The 12,324-nt window shown below is 37.2% G+C and overlaps 2 non-coding genes across 2 annotated transcripts; one reads left to right on the forward strand and one right to left on the reverse strand.

Moving 5' to 3' along the window:
- The first annotated feature begins 9,629 nt into the window (after window positions 1-9,629).
- Window positions 9,630-9,839, forward strand: LOC117522707. The gene has a single exon (XR_004564295.1). It is a non-coding gene; the product is annotated as a small nucleolar RNA U3 (small nucleolar RNA).
- A 664-nt stretch (window positions 9,840-10,503) lies between these two features.
- On the reverse strand, window positions 10,504-10,717 carry LOC117522720. Its single transcript, XR_004564308.1, has one exon. It is a non-coding gene; the product is annotated as a small nucleolar RNA U3 (small nucleolar RNA).
- Window positions 10,718-12,324: the final 1,607 nt, after the last annotated feature.

The raw sequence follows: 12,324 nt of genomic DNA on the forward strand, positions 1-12,324 counted from the left end.
CAGTATGGATTCAGAACAAAACATTCGACAGCTATGGCAATTATGGAACTAATAGAGAAAATATCAACAACAATAGATAATAAGGATTATTTTGTAAGTATTTTTATTGACCTGAAAAAGGCTTTTGATGTTATAGACCACTCAAGATTGCTCCACAAGTTACAACAATATGGAATAAGAGGTGTTGCACATCAGTGGGTAAAAAGCTACTTAGAAAATAGAAAACAGTTTGTTCAGATAAATAATACCAAATCAGAATTGTGTAACATTATTTATGGAGTACCACAAGGATCGGTACTTGGACCCAAACTGTTTATTTTGTATATCAATGATTTTGTGAATGTATCCAATGTGCTTGGCAGCATTTTATTTGCTGATGATACAACGCTGTTTTACTCTGGATCAGATATACAGGAAGTAGCACAAGTGATAAATACAGAGTTGGAAAAAGTTAAACATTGGTTTGATATAAACAGATTGTCACTAAATATTAATAAGACAAATTTCATATTGTTTAATGATAGAGCGAAAGAAAATAATGTGTCATTACAAATAGATGGAATGGATATACAAAGGGTAAAAGAAATGAAATTTTTAGGAGTCATGATTGATGAAGATCTTACATGGAAGTCACACATAAATTACATAAAAGGAAAAATAGCGAAAGCCATTGCTGTTTTGCATAAAGTAAAATATTCATTAAATAGTTATGGTTTATTAACATTGTACAATTCATTGATTGTCCCATATTTAACTTACTGTGTAGAAATCTGGGGATCAACATATACAACCTATATACAACCTTTATTTATTTTGCAGAAAAGAGCTTTAAAAGTGATTAGTAACAGTGGTTTTAGAGATCCATCTAATCCATTGTTTATTAAGTATAGGGTACTTAAATTTCATGATTTAGTTGATTTGAAAATATTACAAACGATGTACCAAGTTAATAAAAATACTTTACCAACAAACATTCAAAATATGTTTGAAAAAAGAGTAAGTAGTTATAAATTGAAAGGAATAGAAGTCTTTAAAAAAACAAGATTTAGAACCAAAGTAAAGGAAAGGAGTATTGCAGTAAATGGTGTCAAATTATGGAACAATCTTAATAAAGAAATTAAAGAATTAAGGTTGCTTAAATTATTTTAAAAAACATATTAAATTAGATGTATTAAGTAAGTATGAAACTATGAAGTAAGTCAGTGGGCTGCAAGAAAGTCAAAAAAAAAAAAAAGTAAACTGTTAATAATGTTTGGAGTGTCTTAAGTTTAAATGTAACCTGTCAGTGATGTAATCTATTAATTAATGGTCATAATTATGAAATGGGTCAGTGGTATGTGACAAGTTAAAGAAATGCAATCTGTTAAATAATGTTGACTATGATGCTGTATATTGAAAGATTGTATTGTTAAAAGGGGCAGAAATCATAAGACTTGTTCTTCTTTCTGCTCCTTTTCATTCTGGTATTGTGGTGCTTTTGTTTTTTGCTTTTCTGTTTTTCTTTTAAATGAATGAAATAAATATTAAAAAAAAAAAAAAAAAAAAAAAAAAAGAGTGGTGATAGGAGCGGACTTCAATGGGCATGTTGGTGAAGGGAACAGAGGTTATGAGGGAAGTAATGGGTAGATATGGTATCAAGGATAGGAATGGGGAAGGACAGATGGTAGTTGATTTTGCAAAAAGGATGGAAATGTCTGTGGTGAATACCTACTTTAAGAAAAGGGTGACATATAAGAGTGGAGGAAGGAGCACTCAGGTGCATGACATTCTTTATAGGAGATGCAATCTAAAAGAAATCAGAGACTGTAAGGTGGTGGCAGGAGAGAGTGTCGTTAGACAGCATAGGATGGTTGTTTGTAGGATGACTTTAGAGGTAAAGAAGAAGAAGAGAGTGAGAGCTCAACAAAAGATCAGATGGTGGAAGATGATGGAGGAAGACTGTTGTGTGAAATTTAGCGAGCAGGTGAGAGAAGCAATGGTTGGAGAGGAAGCAATTTTGGACAACTGGAAAAGTACTGCAGATGTGGTGAGGGAGACAGCTAGGACAGTACTGGGTGTGACATCTGGACAGTGGAAGGAAGACAAGGAGACTTGGTGGTGGAATGAAGAGGTCCAGGAAAGCATAAGGAGAAAGAGATTGGTGAAAACGCTTTGGGATAGTCGGAGAGATGAAGAAAGTAGACAGAAGTACAAGGAGATGCGGTGTAAGGCAAAAAGAGAAGTGGCAAAAGCGAAGGAAAAGGCATATTGCGAGCTGTACAAGAAGTTGAATAGTAAGGAAGGAGAAAAGGCCTTGTATCAGTTGGCCAGACAAAGGGACAGAGCTGGAAAGGATGTGCAGCAGGTTAGGGTGGTAAAAGATGCACATGGTAATGTGCTGACAAGTGAGGAGTGTGTGCTGAGAAGGTGGAGGGAATATTTTGAAGAGCTGATGAATAAAGAAAATGAGCGAGAGAAAAGGCTGGATGATGTGGTGAGAGTAAATCAGAAAGTACAAGAGATTAGTAAGGAAGAAGTGAGGGCTGCTATGAAGAAGATGAAGAAAAGAAAGGTAGTTGGTCCAGATGACATTCCAGTGGAGGCATGGAAATGTCTAGGAGAGATAGCAATAGAGTTTCTAACCAGATTGTTTAATAAAATCTTGGAAAGTGAGAGGATGCCTGAGGAGTGGAGATGAAGTGTGCTGGTTCCTATTTTCAAGAACAAGAGTGATGTGCAGAGCTGCAGTAACTACAGAGGCATAAAGTTGATCAGCCACAGCATTAAGTTATGAGAAAGAGTAGTAGAAGCTAGGCTTAGAAAACAAGTGAAGATCTATGAGCATCAGTATGGTTTCATGCTGAGAAAGAGCACTACGGATGCAATGTTTGCTCTGAGAATACTGTTGGAGAAGTACATAGGCCAGAAAGAGTTACATTGTGTGTTTGTGGACTTAGAAAAAGCTTATGATAGGATGCCAAGAGAAGAGCTGTGGTATTATATGAGGAAGTCTGGAGTGTCAGAGAAGTATGTTAGGGTAGTGCAGGACATGTACAGGAATAGTGTGACAGTGGCAGGGGCGTGCTGGGAACATTTTTCAGCCCGGGAGTTTCATATCCAACAGGCCCAAAACCGTCAGCGCACAGAGATAATAAGAGTTCTGCTGTGGCATTTCAATCCAGCATTTATGTGCTGACTGACTGTGAAAATCGGGTGGCTTATAATAGAAAGTAAAAGCTAGTTAGTTAAAACAAGAACGGTATTGTTAACTCACCATTTTTGGCCATTTTTCAGCCAATTTTTCACTCCTGCGAGAATTTTTTGGAGTGCGCCGAGTTTCAGCTTAATCGTGCGTCCTGCATCGTGCAGTCTACATGGAGTAACGAGCTGTGTTTAACATCTCACGACCACCTCCTGATGGGGAATCATATGGTCGGTTGAATATCAACCCTGTTTGATATTTTGGTCGGCCGTCGTGACTCGTGAGGGTTCCACGCTGCTGAAGCAGCGCTACAAGCGTCTACGTGCTGATTACGTCGCGCACTGTGCGTGTGCAAACACCGGAGAGAGCAAACTGATCTCATGTAAAGTCTTGTGTTTTTTTTTTATTGCGTTCCCTCGCAATAACCTAATATCATATTAAAGTTCATGTCTATCAGCGCGCACAGTGAGTGGAATCAGGTGGGGGGAGACTGAACGTATATGCACGCGCACACACACACACACACACACACACACACACACACACACACACACACACACACACACACACACACACACACACATAGTACTACAGTGTCAAGTCCCCTGCTGAGAACTGTGTCTTTCATTAACAATTTTGCAGAGGGAACAAATGACTTGCTGAACCTGCTTGTCCTTATTTTCCTTTGTAGTAGCCTCCCCTTACCACGCTGGCTTTTAACTGAAATCTGTTATGTAAAGGGTGGGTACTGTCTGCAAGAATACTTTCAGCCTTGTGTAGTACGATATCTTGAAGCAGCTGATGTTTGATTGCACCCAATTATCCTACTAGCTGTTTTAATAATACATTGCAATTTATCCTGATCTTGTTTACACATACTACCAAAGACACAGACCAGACCAAAGGACAAGACACTCTGAAGTACAGACTTATAAAATAACTCTAAAATGTAGGTGTCAACACTAAAACTACGCAATTTTCTTAGGAAAAACATTCTTTGTTGAAGCTTCTTCACCTTAAAAACAGCACGTTTGTCAAATCTCAACTGTTCATTGCTTCCACTTGGGGGCGATGAAAGGAGTATGGTCTGAGTGGTTCTAACATCGTGTACATAGAATTTAGTGTGTGGAAATTAACCAATACATGGGCGATTTTAACATCCACACAGATGCTGAGAATGACAGCCTCAACACTGCATTTAATCTATTATTAGACTCTATTGGCTTTGCTCAAAATGTAAATGAGTCCACCCACCACTTTAATCATATCTTAGATCTTGTTCTGACTTATGGTATGGAAATAGAAGACTTAACAGTATTCCCTGAAAACTCCCTTCTGTCTGATCATTTCTTAATAACATTTACATTTACTCTGATGGACTACCCAGCAGTGGGGAATAAGTTTCATTACACTAGAAGTCTTTCAGAAAGCGCTGTAACTAGGTTTAAGGATATGATTCCTTCTTTATGTTCTCTAATGCCATATACCAACACAGTGCAGAGTAGCTATCTAAACTCTGTAAGTGAGATAGAGTATCTCGTCAATAGTTTTACATCCTCATTGAAGACAACTTTGGATGCTGTAGCTCCTCTGAAAAAGAGAGCTTTAAATCAGAAGTGCCTGACTCCGTGGTATAACTCACAAACTCGTAGCTTAAAGCAAATAACCAGTACGTTGGAGAGGAAATGGCATCTCACTAATTTAGAAGATCTTCACTTAGCCTGGAAAAAGAGTCTGTTGCTCTATAAAAAAGCCCTCCGTAAAGCTAGGACATCTTTCTACTCATCACTAATTGAAGAAAATAAGAACAACCCCAGGTTTCTTTTCAGCACTGTAGCCAGGCTGACAAAGAGTCAGAGCTCTATTGAGCTGAGTATTCCATTAACTTTAACTAGTAATGACTTCATGACTTTCTTTGCTAACAAAATTTTAACTATTAGAGAAAAAATTACTCATAACCATCCCAAAGACGTATCGTTATCTTTGGCTGCTTTCAGTGATGCCGGTATTTGGTTAGACTCTTTCTCTCCGATTGTTCTGTCTGAGTTATTTTCATTAGTTACTTCATCCAAACCATCAACATGTCTATTAGACCCCATTCCTACCAGGCTGCTCAAGGAAGCCCTACCATTATTTAATGCTTCGATCTTAAATATGATCAATCTATCTTTGTTAGTTGGCTATGTACCACAGGCTTTTAAGGTGGCAGTAATTAAACCATTACTTAAAAAGCCATCACTTGACCCAGCTATCGTAGCTAATTACAGGCCAATCTCCAACCTTCCTTTTTTCTCAAAAATTCTTGAAAGGGTAGTTGTAAAACAGCTAACTGATCATCTGCAGAGGAATGGTCTGAAGAGTTTCAGTCAGGTTTTAGAATTCATCATAGTACAGAAACAGCATTAGTGAAGGTTACAAATGATCTTCTTATGGCCTCGGACAGTGGACTCATCTCTGTGCTTGTTCTGTTAGACCTCAGTGCTGCTTTTGATACTGTTGACCATAAAATTTTATTACAGAGATTAGAGCATGCCATAGGTATTAAAGGCACTGCGCTGCGGTGGTTTGAATCATATTTGTCTAATAGATTACAATTTGTTCATGTAAATGGGGAATATTCTTCACAGACTAAAGTTAATTATGGAGTTCCACAAGGTTCTGTGCTAGGACCAATTTTATTCACTTTATACATGCTTCCCTTAGGCAGTATTATTAGACGGTATTGCTTAAATTTTCATTGTTACGCAGATGATACCCAGCTTTATCTATCCATGAAGCCAGAGGACACACACCAATTAGCTAAACTGCAGGATTGTCTTACAGACATAAAGACATGGATGACCTCTAATTTCCTGCTTTTAAACTCAGATAAAACTGAAGTTATTGTACTTGGCCCCACAAATCTTAGAAACATGGTGTCTAACCAGATCCTTACTCTGGATGGCATTACCCTGACCTCTAGTAATACTGTGAGAAATCTTGGAGTCATTTTTGATCAGGATATGTCATTCAAAGCGCATAGTAAACAAATATGTAGGACTGCTTTTTTGCATTTACGCAATATCTCTAAAATTAGAAAGGTCTTGTCTCAGAGTGATGCTGAAAAACTAATTCATGCATTTATTTCCTCTAGGCTGGACTATTGTAATTCATTATTATCAGGTTGTCCTAAAAGTTCCCTAAAAAGCCTTCAGTTAATTCAAAATGCAGCAGCTAGAGTACTAACGGGGACTAGAAGGAGAGAGCATATCTCACCCATATTGGCCTCTCTTCATTGGCTTCCTGTTAATTCTAGAATAGAATTTAAAATTCTTCTTCTTACTTATAAGGTTTTGAATAATCAGGTCCCATCTTATCTTAGGGACCTCGTAGTACCATATCACCCCAATAGAGCGCTTCGCTCTCAGACTGCAGGCTTACTTGTAGTTCCTAGGGTTTGTAAGAGTAGAATGGGAGGCAGAGCCTTCAGCTTTCAGGCTCCTCTCCTGTGGAACCAGCTCCCAATTCAGATCAGGGAGACAGACACCCTCTCTACTTTTAAGATTAGGCTTAAAACTTTCCTTTTTGCTAAAGCTTATAGTTAGGGCTGGATCAGGTGACCCTGAACCATCCCTTAGTTATGCTGCTATAGACGTAGACTGCTGGGGGGTTCCCATGATGCACTGTTTCTTTCTCTTTTTGCTCTGTATGCACCACTCTGCATTTAATCATTAGTGATCGATCTCTGCTCCCCTCCACAGCATGTCTTTTTCCTGGTTCTCTCCCTCAGCCCCAACCAGTCCCAGCAGAAAAGACTGCCCCTCCCTGAGCCTGGTTTTGCTGGAGGTTTCTTCCTGTTAAAAGGGAGTTTTTCCTTCCCACTGTAGCCAAGTGCTTGCTCACAGGGGGTCGTTTTGACCGTTGGGGTTTTACATAATTATTGTATGGCCTTGCCTTACAATATAAAGCGCCTTGGGGCAACTGTTTGTTGTGATTTGGCGCTATATAAAAAAAAATTGATTGATTGATTGATGTTTCTGTGACAGTAAATCAACACTGATGGATAGTTAAAAAACCAAACAACAAAAAATTTGTTTTGGAGCTTACATCTGTTGTTTAAATGGCATTTAAGGTTGCATTCATGTAGGCGGTAAAGGTGGAAAATCTATTATCTGAGAAGTGTGGATTCACTTAGTGAGCTCAGAAAACAAGATTAAATTTTGGACAATTTTGCAAACACTTCATAATCAGTTGTTAATAATATCATCTTGTAAATACCATCCATATAATAAAAGGGGAGCAGCCTCTCGTCCTTTTGGTGTACTTATTAAGTTTTTCAAGACGATTCAAGTCTTGAAAACAGCAAGGTGATTGGAGCAATATTTTTTGACAAATTAGTAAGTTTTGACAACAAGCCTGTTTATTGTGTTTTTTGTGTATTATGTCCAAGTGTGGTGCCCTTTTTTGCAGAGGGACAAAGATACGTTGGATGAAATGGATGAAATGTAATAGAGCTGAGAAACATCTGCAGAGACCCTAATAGCATTATATATCCCAGAGCGTGGCAGTGATATGACATGCTGTCAGCTTTTTATCATCATTCCTTTGAGTCTCATGAATGTCACAAATTGCTCTATGAAAATTAATGATGACAACATACACACAATGCAATGCAACTTACTACACCTTAACTAAAGTGACATGAAATATACAATAACATGGCTAAAATTCTTCTCTATGACCCATGCATAGAACGGGTAACTCAGGCAGTATATAAATAAAGTATGAGAAATTACTAATCCAGTTAATACACTCACCTAAAAAGACCTGCTTTTAGAAAAGAAAAACACTTCTATAAATAAAAGAGTCAAATAGACTAAACCATATTCACCGTTAAAAAAATAAAATACCAATGCACACACCGAAATGTGAACAATCACTGGCCACAACTTCAAGTTGGACCAATGCAATGCATTCTGGGTAAAATGTACTAATAAATAAATGTGTCCTTATTCTACAGATTGCAGTGCTTTATGCTACTGCTGTGGTGAACATGTTGAAGTTTCTTAGATCTTGTTAAAATTGTGTTCGTAGGTATTTTTGATGTCTAAATTATGAAACATCATGACACCATAAGTGAGTGGTTGAGTTGTATTATGGGCTTCAAAGGGCTGAGCTTCATGACTTTGGACAACAGTAATGTTGAAATAATTCCAAAAATGTTTTCTGCTTGTTCACAAAAAGCTGACAATAATTGAAATTTTTCTGGAGTCTGACTTGTGCATTTCAGTCTTCCACTAACATATCACTCCATAAAAAAAGTTTTAATTTGTTTTATGAAATGATTCCTTAGGTTAAATAACTTTAAACTAAGGTATCACTCCATAACAAACACTCTTAAAACACTAAGTTATTTATACTAAGGAATATCTTAGAAATTATATATATTATATGTTAATTTGAAGGTTGAAATTCACAAGTCAGACTCCAGACAAAAAAAATTAATGAATAAATTTGACGTTAACGGCTTTTTGTAAACATGCAGGAGAAATTTCAGGGATCACTGAAATGTTATGAAGCTCAGCATTTTGCAGCCCATAATACAACCCAACCACTCACTTATGGTGTCATGTTGTCTCATAATTTAGACATCCAAAACACCTACGGACATAATTTTAAGAAGCTCTAAGAAATTTCATCATGTTCACCACAGCAGGAGCATAAAGCACTTCAATCTGCAGAATAAGGACACATTTATTTATCAGTACATTTTACCCAGAATGCATTGGTATGTTAATCGTACGCATTTAGTCAATCAGCAGTTTCCTGCCAGCTTTTCTCTCTGAGTTTATTTATTGCTGCCGTGTTCCCTCTTTTCCTTATTAGATATTTAAATTCCTCCATTATAAGTGCTGCTCTCAGGCAGTGAACATTGCTGCTCACTCTTTACATTTTGTCATTGTGAAGCCAGTTGATCTGTGTTCGACCTCATGGGCTTCCTCTAAATAGATGACATTAGTGGAAAAATTGTGGAGTCTGTGGGTGGTGAGATGAAGTAATCACAAATACTTTTAGACTGCACTCCTGATCTGAGCCACGAAGAGCAACTATCAATCAGAATTCAACTTGTTGCAGTTGAGGATGCCCCAGAAAAAAGAGCATTTTATGGGGTTCCTTGAGACTCGGAGAGCTCAACATCTCCTTTGGAGACTGTAGGGGGCAGTCTGATGATCATGGTGCAAATATGGAAGGGAAGAGGAAAGAAGTCCAAGTCAGACCCGTAGAAATAAATCAGAGCTGTGTTTGACTGTGTGACGTGTATATAAATAATAATATTTCTGTCTTGTGATGGTTCAATTTGTTTCTTAAACTCGGTTAAATATGTCGGGGGGGGGGGGGGGTATTCGGCACCATAACAGAGCGTGGTGTGTCGGTGGTTCTAGTCCCGCGGCAGGAACATCAACAGGTTAAGACTATACTTTCAGGGATCATTTCTATAGTTTTTGACTTGAGAAATGTGTTTCTAAAGTGTTTGGTTTCGCCAACCATGATGAAGAGTTCTGATACTTCTTCCTGAGCATGAAATGGACAGAAAGAAATGATATTTATCTTCTGTCATTGATGATTGTTCATTGCTTCCGAATGGGGGTGATGAAAGAAGGAGTATGATCTGAGTGGTTCTAACATTGTGTACATAGAATTTAGTGTTTAGAAATTACTCAATACATGTTTCTGTGACAGTAAATCAACAAAAACTTGTTTTGGAGCTTACATCTGTTGTTTAAATGGCTTTTAAGGTTGCATTCATGTAGGCGGTAAAGGTGGGAAATCTATTATCTGAGAAGTGTGGATTCACTTAGTGAGCTCAGAAAACAAGATTAAATTTTGGACAATTTTGCAAACACTTCATAATCAATTGTTAATAATATCATCTTGTAAATACCATCCATATAATAAAAGGGGAGCAGCCTCTCTTGTCCTTTTGGTGTACTTATTAATTTTTTCAAGAAGATTCATGTCTTGAAAACAGTAAGGTGATTGGACCAATATTTTTTGACAAATTAGTAAGTTTTGACAACAAGCCTGTTTATTGTGTTTTTTGTGTATTAGTAATACAGTGTTTGCAAAATTGTCCAAAATTTAATCTTGTTTTCTGAGCTCACTAAGTGAATCCACACTTCTCAGATAATAGATTTCCCACCTTTACCGCCTACATGAATGCAACCTTAAATGCCATTTAAACAACAGATGTAAGCTCCAAAACAAGTTTTTGTTGATTTACTGTCACAGAAACATGTATTGAGTAATTTCTAAACACTAAATTCTATGTACACAATGTTAGAACCACTCAGACCATACTCCTTCTTTCATCACCCCCATTCGAAAGCAATGAACAATCATCAATGACAGAAGATAAATATCATTACTTTCTGTCCATTTCATGCTCAGGAAGAAGTATCAGAACTCTTCATCATGGTTGGAGAAACCAAACACTTTAGAAACACATTTGCCAAGTTAAAAACTATAGAAATGATTCCTGAAAAATAGTCTTAACCTGTTGATGTTCCTGCCGCGGGACTAGAACCACCGACACACCACGCTCTGTTATGGTGCCGAATACCCCCCCCCCCGACATATTTAACCGAGTTTAAGAAACAAATTGAACCATCACAAAACAGAAATATTATTATTTATATACACGTCACACAGTCAAACACAGCTCTAATTTATTTCTACGGGTCTGACTTGGACTTCTTTCCTCTTCCCTTCCATATTTGCACCATGATCATCAGACTGCCCCCTACAGTCTCCAAAGGAGATGTTGAGCTCTCCGAGTCTCAAGGAACCCCATAAAATGCTCTTTTTTCTGGGGCATCCTCAACTGCAACAAGTTGAATTCTGATTGATAGTTGCTCTTCGTGGCTCAGATCAGGAGTGCAGTCTAAAAGTATTTGTGATTACTTCATCTCACCACCCACAGACTCCACAATTTTTCCACTAATGTCATCTATTTAGAGGAAGCCCATGAGGTCGAACACAGATCAACTGGCTTCACAATGACAAAATGTAAAGAGTGAGCAGCAATGTTCACTGCCTGAGAGCAGCACTTATAATGGAGGAATTTAAATATCTAATAAGGAAAAGAGGGAACACAGCAGCAATAAATAAACTCAGAGAGAAAAGCTGGCAGGAAACTGCTGATTGACTAAATGCGTACGATTAACATACCAATGCATTCTGGGTAAAATGTACTGATAAATAAATGTGTCCTTATTCTGCAGATTGAAGTGCTTTATGCTCCTGCTGTGGTGAACATGATGAAATTTCTTAGAGCTTCTTAAAATTATGTCCGTAGGTGTTTTGGATGTCTAAATTATGAGACAACATGACACCATAAGTGAGTGGTTGGGTTGTATTATGGGCTTCAAAATGCTGAGCTTCATAGCATTGCAGTGATCCCTGAAATTTCTCCTGCATGTTTACAAAAAGCTGGTAATATCAAATTTATTCATTAATTTTTTTTTTCTGGAGTCTGACTTGTGAATTTCAACCTTCAAATTAACATATAATATATATAATTTCTAAGATATTCCTTACTGAATTTTCATATAATTCCATAAAAAAGTAACTTTTTACTATCCTTTTTCATTTTAGTATAAATAACTTAGTGTTTTAAGAGTATTTGTTATGGAGTGATACCTTAAAGTTATTTAAACTAAGGAATCATTTCATAAAACAAATTAAAACTTTTTTTATGGAGTGATATGTTAGTGGAAGACTGAAATGCACAACAAGTCAGACTCCAGAAAAATTTCAATTATTGTCAGCTTTTTGTGAACAAGCAGAAAAAAATTTTTGGAATTATTTCAACATCACTGTTCTCCAAGTTTATGAAGCTCAGCACTTTGAAGCCCATAATACAACTCAACCACTCACTTATGGTGTCATGATGTTTCATAATTTAGACATCAAAAATACCTACGAACACAATTTTAACAAGATCTAAGAAACTTCAACATGTTCACCACAGCAGTAGCATAAAGCACTGCAATCTGTAGAATAAGGACACATTTATTTATTAGTACATTTTACCCAGAATGCATTGCATTGGTCCAACTTGAAGTTGTGGCCAGTGATTGTTCACATTTCGGTGTGTGCATTGG

This window comes from Thalassophryne amazonica, chromosome 12, assembly GCF_902500255.1.
Source record: "Thalassophryne amazonica chromosome 12, fThaAma1.1, whole genome shotgun sequence".
NCBI lineage: Eukaryota > Metazoa > Chordata > Actinopteri > Batrachoidiformes > Batrachoididae > Thalassophryne > Thalassophryne amazonica.